This window comes from Alexandromys fortis, unplaced genomic scaffold (assembly GCF_014885135.2).
Source record: "Alexandromys fortis isolate MF-2015 unplaced genomic scaffold, M_Fortis_MF-2015_v1.1 scaffold_114, whole genome shotgun sequence".
NCBI lineage: Eukaryota > Metazoa > Chordata > Mammalia > Rodentia > Cricetidae > Alexandromys > Alexandromys fortis.
Genome location: NW_026068046.1, coordinates 882,311 through 896,388, shown reverse-complemented (window position 1 = coordinate 896,388; position 14,078 = coordinate 882,311). Strand labels below are relative to the sequence as shown.

The following is a 14,078-nucleotide window of genomic DNA, read 5'->3' as shown; positions in this document are numbered from 1 at the left end:
CTACAAAGGAAATTAGGAAAAAATTTTAAGATGAATGGAATAAAATAAAAAAATATATGAGATACAGATAAACTAGAAAGTAACCCTTTAGTAACACCATTGGTTTTGTTAACCCATCTCTTTCCAAATCCCTGAACTCCACCCCATATTTCTGTAAATAATTCCTCTAAATATTTGATCACCTAGGGCACCCTCTTCCTTTCTAATAGCACATAATTTTTATTATTCCCCCCCCCACTTTTAAAAAATCTTTTATCTCATCTCATGGAGCCTTTTCTTGTTTTCAATTTATGTGCACATATAAAAATTAGAAGCCAGGATCCACATATGGGAAAGAACATGTGGTGTTTATATTTCTGAGCCTGACTGAGTTAATTCATATAATATAATATTCTCCAGTTCCATCCATTTTCCCCCAAACTTCATTTTTCTTTATAGCTAAATAAAATTCCATTGTATATTTATACTGTATATTTATTGTATATGTATGTGTCCCTTAATGAAAATATAAACTGGTTTTATTTCTTTCTTATGAACAGAACTGCAAAAAAAATCACAGATGTACAACTCTCTGTATGAAAAGTTAAAAATTTCCAGGTATATGCCCAGAAGTGAAATACCTGCATCATAAGGAAGTACTATTTCTAGCTTTTGAGAAACAACCATATTGATTTCTATAGTTACTGTACCACCTTAAATTCTCATCAGTAGGGAATAGGCATTATCTTTTCTCCACATTGATACACATATTTTGTTTCCTGGATGGTAGCTTTTCTGACTACAGTGAGATGGAATCTCAAATTGCTTTTAATTTGCATTTGCATGAAGCTAAGGATTATGAGCAATTTTTACATTTTTATCAGCCATTTTCATTTCTTCTTAGGAAAATTGTTTACTTTTACAGCACAGTTTTCAAATAGACTAATTCTTTTCTTTTTACAAACTTTTCAAATTCTTTGTATATTAATCTCATTTGGACCCTCAACAATAACTAATTCCTATTCTCTAGGCTTGTTGCAGAATATTTGTTTAATTACGTAAAGATGTGATGTATTTGTTTAACTATATAAAGATGTATTGCGTTTAACTATGTATAGATTTGTTGCATTTGTTTAATTATTTAAAGATGTATTGGTGTTTACCTTGCCTCCCTAAGGCACCCAATTGATCTAATACAAAGCTGAATGAACTATAGCGAAGGAGACAGTATAGACAGGACTTTTAGGAAGTGAAAGTAAGTAGGGGGAGGATTTTGGGCTCAGAGGAATAAAAACTAGAGACACCATGAAGACACCAAGTAAATGCCAGGGAAATGCCAGGGAGTTGCCGGGGAGTCACTGGGGAGTTGCCAGGGAGACACCAGGGAGATACCAGGGAGACACCAGGGGTCACTCAGAGAGACACAGAGAAAGCAGGAAAGTAGTACATACAGAATAAAAGAAAGGTGAAAAGCCCTGAGGCAAAATGTAGATGAATAGAAACAGGTTCAATTCAGTTAGAAGAGCTAGTGGGATAAGCCTAATATAAGGCTGAACATTCATAATTAAAAGGTCTGCTTGTTTTGATTTTGAAGCTGATTGAAGGCCCAAAGAAAATTCTTAAGTCATAGGCTGACTCTTCACTGGATTGAGAGTTTCATTTGCTGTACAGGTTTTCTTAATTCTTATATGTTTTTAATTTATATGTATTAGTATGGGCCTAGACTTTCTATTCTTAATTCCGTATATTCATGTATTACATATATTAACTTGCATAAATTGAGGCATCTTTGTATATCTGGAATGAAGGCATCTTGACCATGGTGAATGATCCAATTGATATATTCCTCTTTTTTTGGGGGGGGGCAAAAATCAAATTTAATTATTTATTTTGGAGCAATATTTTAGAGTTTCAGTTAATGCAAAGTGCCTACCCACATTCTTGAAACACCCAAGAGCTGAGAAGGAGATGAACTTGCAAGGTATTCCAAGTTTTTCTCTTAACTGAATATAGAATTTTTCATATAATCTTCACCAATTCTGATTTTCCCTCTGGTCTCCGGGCTTCTCCCCCCCCCCAATCCATTCAAACCACATCTTCTCTTTCTTTAATTAACAGACATATAAAGTAATGATAAAATAAAATAAAGAGAAACAAAAAACAAAAGAAACAGAAAAAGTACCAAAGAAAAAGCACAAGGAACACACATATACATAGTGATATACATATTCACACACTGAGATATCCCATACAACAAATATTTTATTAAGCTTTATCCCATATATATTCAACAGAAGATGTTGATCTTTAATTTTCCTTCGGTTGTGTCTTTATCTATTTTTTGATACTAGCATAACACTGGTTTTGTAAAAGAAAATAAAAGAATTCCTTCCTTTAGTACTTATGCAACATCTTTGAATAGGATTTGTATTTGTGCTTTGAAGTTTGGTTCCAATTATTTCAATGTGAACTCATTTACACCTGGATGCTTTTAGTTGATGATAACTTTATTACTGTGATTATAGGTATGCTTAAGTTATGTATTTCATTTTAGTTTAACTTTGGCAAGTCAAATGCATGTAGAAATTTTTTTCTTTTATATATTTGTACTTATGTACATGTTGTAAAGGTATATCCTTACAATTATCTGAATTTTGGTTTTACCTGTTGCAATGTTTCTTTTCTACATATCATTTTCTTAATTTGGGTCTCAATTACTTATTCTGCTAAGGGCTTGCAAAGATTATTTTTTAAATAACCACCTCTTTTCTTTGCATTTTTAACCATTTCTATTTTAATTACTCTGTCTTAATCTCAATTATTTCTTTATAACTATAATTTTGGGTTTGTCTTGTTCATGTTTTTACAATGTTCTAAGGTGCACCATTAAGTTATTTATTTAAAAGCTTTTTTATTCTTTTAAACCTTGTCACTTATAGATATAAATTTCCCTCTTAACTTTGTTTTAATTGTAGTCCATAGGTGTTGGTAAAATTTTTCTTCATTTTTCACTCAAAGATACTTTCCTTTCCTCCTTGATTTCTTCAGTGGTCCATTTAACATTTAGTGGTAAGTTCTTTAATCTTTATGAGTTTTGCTGTTAATAAAATACTTTATCCCATTATGGGTAAGGTAGAATACAAGAAGTTGTTTGATTTTCTTATATTTGTTTAGGGTACTTTGTATCCTAATATATTATCTATTTTATGGTAAGTAACACTGACTCCTAAGGATAATGCATACTCTGCAGTGTTTTGATAGAATCGTATCTCACACCCGTGAAACCCATTTTATCTAAGATGACATTTCACTACAACATTTATTCATTTCTTTCTTGTAAGGATGACTTGTCTTTTTTTAAAAACAGCTTTCCTTTTATTTCTTTCACCATTTATGAGTAAAATAAATTAGTTTGAATCTATCCTTATTACATACAAGATATAATGCACAAAGAAAAGCAAGCTGCTATCAATGATAATGTCAAAACATTTCATTTTCTTTTCTTTCTTTTTATTTTATTATATTATTATTANACCTCCTCCCATTTCCCTCCCCCTCCCCCTTTTCCCCTCCCCCTTCCTCTCCAGTCCAAAGAGCAGTCTGTTTCCTACCCTGTGGGAAGTCCAAGGACCTCCCCCCTCCATCCAGCTCTAGGAAGGTGAGTATCCAAACAGACTAGGTTCCCACAAAGCCAGTACATGAAACAGAATCAAACCTCAGTGCCATTGTCCTTGGCTTCTCAGTCAGCACTCATTGTCAGCCACATTCAGAATCCTGTTCGATCACATGCTCCATCAGTCCCAGTCCAGCTGGCCTTGGTGAGTTCTCATTAGATCAGCTCCACCATCACAGTGGGTGGATGCACCCCTCGTGGTCCTGACTTCCTTGCTCATGGTCTCCCTCCTTCTGTTCCTCATTTGGACCTTGGGAGCTCAGTCCAGTGCTCCAATGTGGGTCTCTGTCTCTTATCTCCATCCATCGCCAGATGAAGGTGTTATGGTGATATGCAAGATATTCATCAGAGTGGCCATAGTATAGGGCCAGTTCAGGTGCCCTCTTTTCAGCTGCTCAAGGAACAAGCTAGGGACATCTCCTTGGACACCTAGGAACCCCTATAGAGTCCAGTCTTGGTAGACGGAAATGTTGGAATTATCCAACACTACACTGTTGGGGGTAGTATGTAAGTTTACAACTCTTAGCATTTGATTTGCAAAATCTGATCAACCTATGATTTAGGCCATATTTCAAATTTTAATGTCATCTTCTAAAGCATTTGTTTATTTATTTACTCACTTGTCTTTGTGGTGTGTGTATGTGTGTTTTGTGAACAAAAGCAAATGTGGAAATTTCAAGACAATCTGTGGAAATCATTTCATCATTTCTGTTCTTCCAACATGTAGTAGTATGCCTTCTTGAACAATTGTTCCCTTAGTCACCTTTTTTTTTCTTTTTTTGGTTTTTCGAGACAGGGATTCTCTGTGGTTTTGGTTCCTGTCCCGGAACTAGCTCTTGTAGACCAGGCTGGTCTCAGACTCACAGAGATCCGCCTGCCTCTTCCTCCCAAGTGCTGGGATTAAAGGCGTGCGCAACCACCGCCTGGCTTCCCTTAGTAACTATTAAATGACTTTCTTGATAACTTTTTTGAAAGTCCATTTTGTCTGTTAGTATAATTGTGGCAACTTGTGTTTTATGTTTTGGTTGGTATATATTTTTAAAAATCTTTTTACCCTAAGGCTGTATCTAATTTTGTAGTTGAGGTTTGTTTCTTGGAGACAGCAAATAACTGGGCAATTTTTTAAAAATAGATTCTGTTTGTCTGTGCCTTTCGATTGAAGAATTGAGACCTTCTGCACTCAGAGTTATGGAAACTGTGTTTTAATTGCTGTCATTTTGTTGATTTTGCATTTATTGGTATTTTTTAATTTTTATCTGTTTAGCATTGTTCTAGAATATTTTATTTCACCTGTATGCTCTTGGATGTGCATATCAACTGATTCAACCTGAAATATTCTTTTAAGTATCCTCTGTAATGTCAGATTAGTGGTTAAAATTTCCTCTTGACAATTTCCTCTTGAGAAGTTTTCCACTGTAAATCTATTATTATAGATAGTCTGAATGGGTCTTTTAGTTTGACTTGGCAGCTGTGGGCTTTTAGGATTTTCAATACTTCATCCCATGTCATTCTGGTTTTGAAAGTTTCTATGGAAAGATCAACTATTATTCTGGTGGACTTTAATTTATATCAAGAAACTTGGAATTTTTCTCTTGAAGTTTTCAATATATTTGCTTTATAAAAACAAAGTCAATTTTAACCAATATGGTGACATTGACAGCCTCTTCTCTGCTCCTATCTGTAGTAAGGAGGGGGAACGGGCTGCATCCAGCCCAACTCCTGGCCACCTGGCTAGTTTACACCCAAAATAATTACACAGAAACTATATTTATTTAAACACTGCCTGGCCCATTATCTCTAGCTTATTATTGGCTAACTCTCAAATATTAATTTAACCCATCTCCATTAATGTGTGTTGCCACTTGACTGTGGCTTACTGGCATGAGTCTAACCAGCATCCATCTTGGGCAGGAGAAACATGGTGTCTGCCACACTTTCCTTCTTCCCAGCATTCTGTTCTGTCTGCTCTGCCCACCTAAGGGCTGCCCTATCAGAAGGCCAAGGTAGTTTTCTTTATTCAACCAATGAAAGCAACATATAGAAAGATGACCCTACTACAACATTTCCCCTTTTTCTGTTTAAAGAAAACGGAAGCTTTTAACTTTAACATAGTAAAATTACATATAACAAACCAGTTAAAAAGCAAGAATTATACTTACAATATTTATATTTATTTTGTCTTTTATCACTAAGGAAAACTATAACTATGACTATCCATTCTTCAATTCCATCAAAGACTCCAGAAGGATATATTACCTAAGTAAGCAAGAAGTACATTGTAAGCAACTTCCAAAACTCTAAAAATGGCAGAGACATTTTGTGGCTAGGACCCAAAGTTTTTCTGTACCTTTGGGGCATCTATTTTCAGCCTACAGGTCCATAGTATCCAGCACACCTTTTCATGAAGCAGGAAATTTCAAAGACGGTTAAGTCACTTTCTTCTGTGTCCTGCATAATGTCTCGCAGACTCTTTCATGAATCAGGAACCCCAAAGGAACATCTCACCTTTAGACAAGTTCAGAAGTCCTGTTTGTGGGTTTTCCTGTCCAGTTTATGCAACAGTCCAGGCAAGAACATTTTCTTGCCCAAATGGCTATCCAACTCATAAGGAGCCAGCCTCTTTGATGCCCATATTCCTCTTGAAGTAGATTGGTGCTGCCAGTAGACATGTCTCATTGTCATGAAAAGTCCAAAGTTATTAAAACATTAAATGCCATATTCTGTAGTCTTTAAAAGATATGAAGAGCTCACACTAAGGCGAAAATTCCAACACAAGGAACCATCGTCCACCATGATCAATTAAGCTTCATCCCAAAGATGCACGGATGGTTCTACACAAGAAATTCTATCTAATCTACCATATAAATAAACTGAAAGAGAAAAAGCATATGGTCATCTAATTAGATGTGAAAAAGCATTAGACAAAATCCAGCATCCATTCATGATAAAGGTCTTGGAGAGATCAGCGGTACAAAGAACATATCTAAATATAATAAAAGCAATATACAGCAAGCCAGTCATCTATAAATTTTTTTCAGAAACATAAGTTTTGGGAGCCTCAAGAATGTTCATCTGGGTATTCCATTGCTGCAAATGGTCAAGACTCCACAAATTCACTGCAATATTGGCTATATATGGACTCAGTCTTTGTCTTACCTGAGATAAGGTTCCATTTTCCAGGAACTCAACATCTACCTCTTGAGGAAGCCGATTTGGATGCCAAGATTCTGGAGTAATGATATTTACATCCATATCCATGTCTAGTAAGCCTTCAATAAAAATGCCATTTATACATAAAAAAAGATATGAAGAATGCCTATCTAACTGAAATATATCTCTATATATCTAGAAAATCTAACTAACATGACTACAGGCTTGACTATTATTGATGATTATCCATTAACAACCTATATTTCCTAATTATACATTACATTTTTAAAATGAACAACACAATCACAATACCTTAATCAAGAGCAGAAATACATATACATATAATAAAATTGATCTTAAATTTATATCAATAAAGCAAAATTTATACTAATGTAAATTACTTATATCTATATCATATCCTCCTTTAAATATAAAAGAACATTTATAAACAACATTTGGGAATATGGGCACAATTATTTCTCTCCAAACTGCTTCCTGCTGTATGGGGGCGCTGTTATTCAGGTTTTTCATGGTATAACCTGTGTGCTAGGTTCCTCTCAGTCAGCAGTTGAGCAAAGTAATTTTTTGAGGGTGTTCACAGCAACCTTTCAGGAGGGCATGGTCTATCATATCATATTGGTCTAGAAGGAATCCACAGGGTCTCATCTTCTGTGAAAACAAAAGAAGAACCTCTTTTCCAAAACATCATATCCTTAGACCCAAATTTTGAAGTCAAGATACCTTTAGAACATATATGCTAGTTTAGCTTAGTAGCCCATTTAGTGAAATGCCTCTTTGCATTTAGCTCCTTCACAGTCAAAAATTCAAAGAAAACACAATATACAGAATCCAGGCTCTGTGAATTTTCCATTTTTACATGGCTTATTTTTGTTTATTTCTTTTAATCTATAGCTATGTGTACTCTGTCTCTTTAATGACTTTACCCCTTTTTAAGTCATTAATTTTATTTTAAAGCATTAACTTTATTTGCTATATTCTTTTTCTTCTCTCTCCCAAGCCTACGTACACCCATCCAACACTGTGACCTATTTAGAGGTCTTTTATGTCTGAATCTGTCCTATTGTGAACCTGTAATTCTTTACTCTTCAGGATTACTTCTTAAAATGCTAAGCACTTTTTTAAAAAAAAAAAAAACTTAAATTGTGCCATGTACAAGTAATACGGTACTGCCTGTTTCCTGACCAGTCTAAACTTTAACTGCACTGTTATTATGATTATTGCTATAGTTCCTGCCTGAGATCAGCACAGTTAAGAATGGCAGAGCCGCTCCTGCCTCAGAGTCATTTGGTGCCCCTGAGCTGTGTGCAGCAAGTCCACAATGCCATCAAGAAAGCCATAGCATTTTACTCACAAAACCCCATTCAAATGCTCTGTCTCCTGCAGGAGCCAGAGGTCACACTGGTGGCACAGCCCAACAACTGGTATTTCAAAACCACCACTTTCTATTAAACCTGATCCCACTTCCTACTCAATCAGGAAGAGCTGAGCCATGGGCATGGTCTCAGCTACTTTTTTCCTGACCCCAAGTGGGCACACTAACATTCAGGCACAGAAATGCTCCATAGCTGGAGATTGCACCAGCAGCAGGGCCCAGGAAGCCATGTTTTAAAATGGTGTGACTTTTTTTAATGTTATAGCTACTAAGTCAGTAAATTCTCTCTTTGTTAAACTCTCTCTCCTTTTTAAGCCCTCTGAGTTTTTTGAGTGGATTTAGTACATCATGTTGGAGTGCCACTCTATAGTAAGGAGGGGGAGCAGGCTGCATCCTGCCTGGCTCCTAGTCACCTGGCTAGTGTACACCTGAAATAATTACACAGAAACTATATTCATTTAAACACTGCCTGGCCCATTATCTCTAGCCTGTTATTGACTAACTCTCACTTACTTATTTAACTCATCTCCATTAATATATATTGCCACTTGACTGTGGCTTACCAGCATGAATCTAACCAGCATCCATCTTGGACAGGAGAAGCATGGTGTCTGCCACATTTTCCTTCTTCCCAGCATTCTGTTCTTTTTACTCTGCCCACCTAAGGACTGCCCTATCAAAAGGCTAAGGCAGTTTTTTTTTTATTCAACTAATGAAAGCAACATATAGAAGACCCTCCTACACCACCTATCCATTTAGTGTTCCATGCCTATTGTAAAATGATAGAGCTCTATTTCCTTAAACTTGGGCAACTATCTGGTATTTCTCAGCACTTGAAAGAGGGTCATGCGCTCAAGGTTGTAATAGCTACATAGTGAGCCTGAGCTATATGAGAAGCTGTCTCTAAAACTAAGAAAATAAAGACAGACCACCATTTACCCCATTTTTGATGTTATAATAAAATAATGTATATTGCTATGAGCTGTGACACAGCCATAGCAATTTACAAATGATAACTCTTCTTTGAATTTGTATTCAAGGTGTTTATTGTCTGCTAAACATATTATTTATTCTACTAAGATTAATAGTCCACCTCTCCATAAACATGTTGTCCAAAGTTGGTTTGAATCTGTTCTCTTCTTTCAATATGTCTCCCCTAAAAATTGTAAATTCCTCAGAAGTTGCATGAAGTTTACTGTATACATTGCTCCTGGAATGATGCCCACTATGTTGACACATCCTTAGATAACTTTGCTGAGTGTATGCATGATTATGAGCTCAGTCAAGGGGACTTCTCTGCTCTAGAAAAACTTCCCCTAGCAACTCAAAGGTTTTCTGAGTGTTTAAATGCTCCTTTAGTTTCCATAAGGTCTACCCTCTATGTTGGAAAACAATACAGCTTCCTACATAGTGTAATATAATAAAGTCAACATGCTTAACTCTTGTCTTAAAGCCTAAGAAATACCCTTTAAAAGGTGTGTTTATCTAATAATATTTCAATTTTAATAAGTGATAGCTGTTCCTCTTTGTTATTCATTAATTACTTTAAAATAATTTTCTGGTTCCTCAGTGCTTACTTTACTAAGTTAAGTTGGTCTGGGGATTTTTAAACATAGTTCTCACTTTATAAATAAGGAAGCTGAGGCTGAGATGAAATTAATACATTTCTTATAATCACATAATAAAGAACAACTGGGATATGTGAGTGCTGATCTGCTAGTGTAGATAGATGACCAATAATCTAAGCATGTAGCATAATATACTTGAGCTGTAGTTTACTTTTGTATAAGTCTCATTTCTGAAGATAAGAATAGAGTTCATTCAGAAAGTTATAGAGTCATATTATGCTTAGGAGCCAGAGGAACATTCTTTGTAAGTTGACAATTTAGTTTTCACTTATCAATTTAGTACCATATTTTAAAGTCTCTTCTCTGTGTTTAACTCCTGGTGGACCTTGTCCAAACCCCTATGACTAATATTGCCTCTTGAGTATTCATGCACTCTGAGAACTAGAAAATCAGTTGATTTTATTCATTGAATTAAATGACTTTTTCCCACTCATGAAATCAAAAATTAGTATATAGACTTAGCAATTGTTCCAAGTAAGATTTCTTCTTAATATAACTATGCTAAAAAATTGTAAGGAATGACTTAATGCAGATTGAGGTAGAGAAGAAAATAAAAATACAAGAAACTATTTTCTCATATGTCAAAAATCGAAGGCTTCCTTAATAGCTTCCTTAATACTTCCTTAATAGCTACTGCCAGTAAGGGTATCACTATCAGATATTTACCATTAGTTATGTCCCCACCTCTCTCAGTTGTGCTTCAAGTCTCTCTATTTCTCTTCTTCAATATAATGTAACATGACTCAAAAGCCTCACATACAAATATTAACCCTGCTAATGATTCTTACAGTTGATTGGTCTTCATAGCTCAAGTTTATATTTTTGGAAAAAGAATTGTCTTTAGGGATGACTGATGGAAGGAAAACTTAGAAGCAATCCTACAGGCTTACTACATACTCTCCAACAACATTAACTCTAGTTTTCTATGTTTGATGTATCATGATCTCTTGTGATGTAAACAAAAATAAAATCAATCTTAACTGGAAATACATTACTGTAAAAGTGGCAGCAACATTCTGTTTCCAGGAGGGAAACCATTAATTCATCTCTAGGTCAGACTGTAGTTGGATAAAGACATTTAATTTTTTTTTTAAAAAGCATCCAATCAATACATAATCCAATGAATTAATTGCACAAATCTCAAAAAATGCATATTACCAACAATTATGGAACAAATATAGGACCAAATAGTCCCTCTGAATGTGGCTGAGAGTTTCATGGCTGGGGCAGACTGAGGGGCCACTGGTAGTGGCACCAGGATTTATCCCTCTTGCATGTACTGGCTTTTTGGGATCCTATTCTCTTTGGATATATACCTTGCTCAGCCTAGATACAGTAGGGAGTTCCTTGGACCTTCCTTAAAGCAATGTGCCTTTCCCTCTCTGAGGATTAAATGAGGGTGTGGTGGGAGGGTGTACAGATAGAATGGGGGGTGGGGAGGGAGTAGGAACATGGATTCGTATTTTTTTTAAAAAAATATATAATAAATTAAAAAAAGAAAGAGGAAGAGGAGGCCAGAGGTGGGAGATGTAGCATTGCCTCTATTTCCCTTTAGCTAGACTCTCCAAAGTGGACTCCAAATTACCGTAAAATCCAGTAATTACACAGAATCACTTGGTTGCCCTGGCCTTTGGGAGGATTCAAAATGAAACACCTTTCAGAAATTTCCAGAAAATACTCAAATGGTATAGCTGTCATTGATATACAGATGAGGACAACACTAGAATTTCATTTTGTCCCTGTCAGAGTGGCTATAAAAGAAACAAACAATAAATGGTAACAAGAGTGTAGAGGAAAAGCAGCAGTTATACAGTGTTGATGGTAATGCAAACTAGTGAAGCCACTGTTTCCACTGGTATAGAGATGCCTCAGTAAGGTGACTCTATAGCTACAATAGAATACCATGGCTAGCAGAGGGCATTGGCATTTGATAACCGCTGAAAGAGGGAAAGTCAATTTTATTTAATGATAAAACCTCTGGTAGATTTATTGCACTATAGGAAAGACCATCATCCACAAAGCAGTAGGGCAGTGTAAACTCTACTTGATGGAAAAAGAGTCAATAGGTTGACAAAATATTAATTACTACTAATTATACATTTGATGAAATACTGTAAAGAAATTGAGAATATTGAAAAGGAAGTTAGGAATAAATATAAGAGACTTAAATGCTTGGCTTCATCCATCTCATGTGAACCAAGTGTCTTTGCAGAGGGTTGTAAATGAAATGACGATCATTCTCACTGAAGATTTATGTTGAAAAGATCCTTTTGAATGATGACTATGGCCATGCATAAGAACAGGGTGTTTTGTATTTCATACACCAGCAAAAGGACTAATCAAATAACCTACCCTTTGTATTAAAAAAATAATCCAGGTATCTAATCCATAGATACCTACCTAAAGGAACTGAGTCAGGTACTAAGGGAGATACTTTCATACCTAGGATCAACACTGTGTTATTTACATGAGTCAGATATGGAGATAAAGAATCACCATATAATGATTAAATATATAAAGAAAAAGTGTTATATACAAAATGAAATTTCTTAAGTCAAATAAAAATTAACTTGTCACATGCAACAAAATATAATAAATTTCAGCTTATCATTTTAAATGAAATAAATCAGACTTAAAAATAATATATTTTCTTTTTTGCTCTTTTTTTCCCTCTGATAAGTTTTTATTACTTTATAAATAATAGGAATAAAACTACCCTCTTCCCACTTCCCTAATGCTCCCCCTCCTTCTCCCCATCTTACCTCCAGTCCTAAGAGAGGGCAGAGTACCCTGCCCTGTGGGAAGTCAAAGGTCCTCCCCCCTCCATCCAGGCTTAGGAAGGTGTGCATCTAAAAAGACTAGGATTCCAAAAAGCCAGTACATGCAGTGGAGAAAAATACTAGTGTCATTATCATTAGCTTCTCAGCTTGCCCCAATTGTCAGCCACATTCAGAGGATCCAGTTTGATTCCATGCTCGTTCAGTCCCAGTCCAGCTGGCTTTGATTAGCTCCTATTAGTTCAGACACACTGTCTCAGTGGGTACATCAACCCATTGTGGTCCTGACTACTTTGGTCATATTCTCCCTCCTTCTGCTCTTCAACTGGACATTGGGAGCTCATGCCAGTACTCTCATGTGGATCTCTGTCTCTATCTCCATCTGAAGCTGGATGAAGGTTCTATGGTTATAGTCTGACTATTTGACAAGGCAAGTTCAGGCACCCTCTCCTCCATTGCCCAGGATGCTAGCTGGGGACATCTCTCTGGATATCTGGGAACCTGTCCAGAGTAAAGCTTCTTGCCAACCCCACAATGCCTCCCTTAATTAAGATATCTTCTTCCATGTCCCTATATCTGTCCTTCCTCCATCTCAACCATCCTACTCCCCCAAGCTCTCCCCAACCCTCCCCTTCTCCCATCTCTCCTCCCCTCTCCCCTTCCCCAATCTCACCCCGAACCCCATGCTCCCAACTATTTCCTGGTGATCTTTTCTGCTTCCAATTTTCAGGAGAATCTATATATGTATTACTTTTGGTTCACCTTATTACTTAGGTTCTCTAAAATCACGAACTATAGGCTCAATGTCCTTTGTTTATGGCTAAAATCCACTAATGAGTGAGTACATACCATAGTCATATTTTTGGGTCTGGGTTATCTCACTCAGGATAGTGTTTTCTACTTCCATCCATTTGCATGCAAAATTCAAGATGTCATTGTTTTTTACCGCTGAGTAGTACTCTAATGTGTAGATGTGCCACACTTTATCCATTCTTCTATTGAGGGGCATCTAGGTTGTTTCCAGTTTTTGGCTATTACAAATAATGCTACTGAGCGATGCAAGATGGCAGCCACCACAGGCTCGGGAGTAAAAGTCCCGCAAAATTTCCGACTGTTGGAAGAGCTGGAAGAAGGCCAGAAAGGAGTAGGCGACGGCACAGTTAGCTGGGGTCTAGAGGACGACGAAGACATGACACTTACAAGATGGACAGGGATGATAACTGGGCCTCCAAGAACAATTTATGAAAACTGAATATACAGCCTTAAAATAGAATGTGGGCCTAAATACCCAGAAGCACCCCCATCTGTAAGATTTGTAACAAAAGTCAATATGAGCGGCGTGAGTAGTTCAAATGGCGTGGTGGACCCAAGGGCCACAGCAGTGCTGGCAAAGTGGCAGAATTCCCACAGTATCAAAGTCATCCTGCAGGAGCTTCGACGCTTGATGATGTCAAAAGAGAACATGAAGCTGCCACAGC

At 36.4% G+C, this 14,078-nt stretch overlaps 1 pseudogene; it reads left to right on the top strand.

The window, feature by feature from the left end:
- Positions 1 to 13,658: 13,658 nt before the first annotated feature.
- Positions 13,659 to 14,078, top strand: part of LOC126486571 (ubiquitin-conjugating enzyme E2 variant 1-like) — a 17,206-nt pseudogene continuing 16,786 nt past the window's right edge.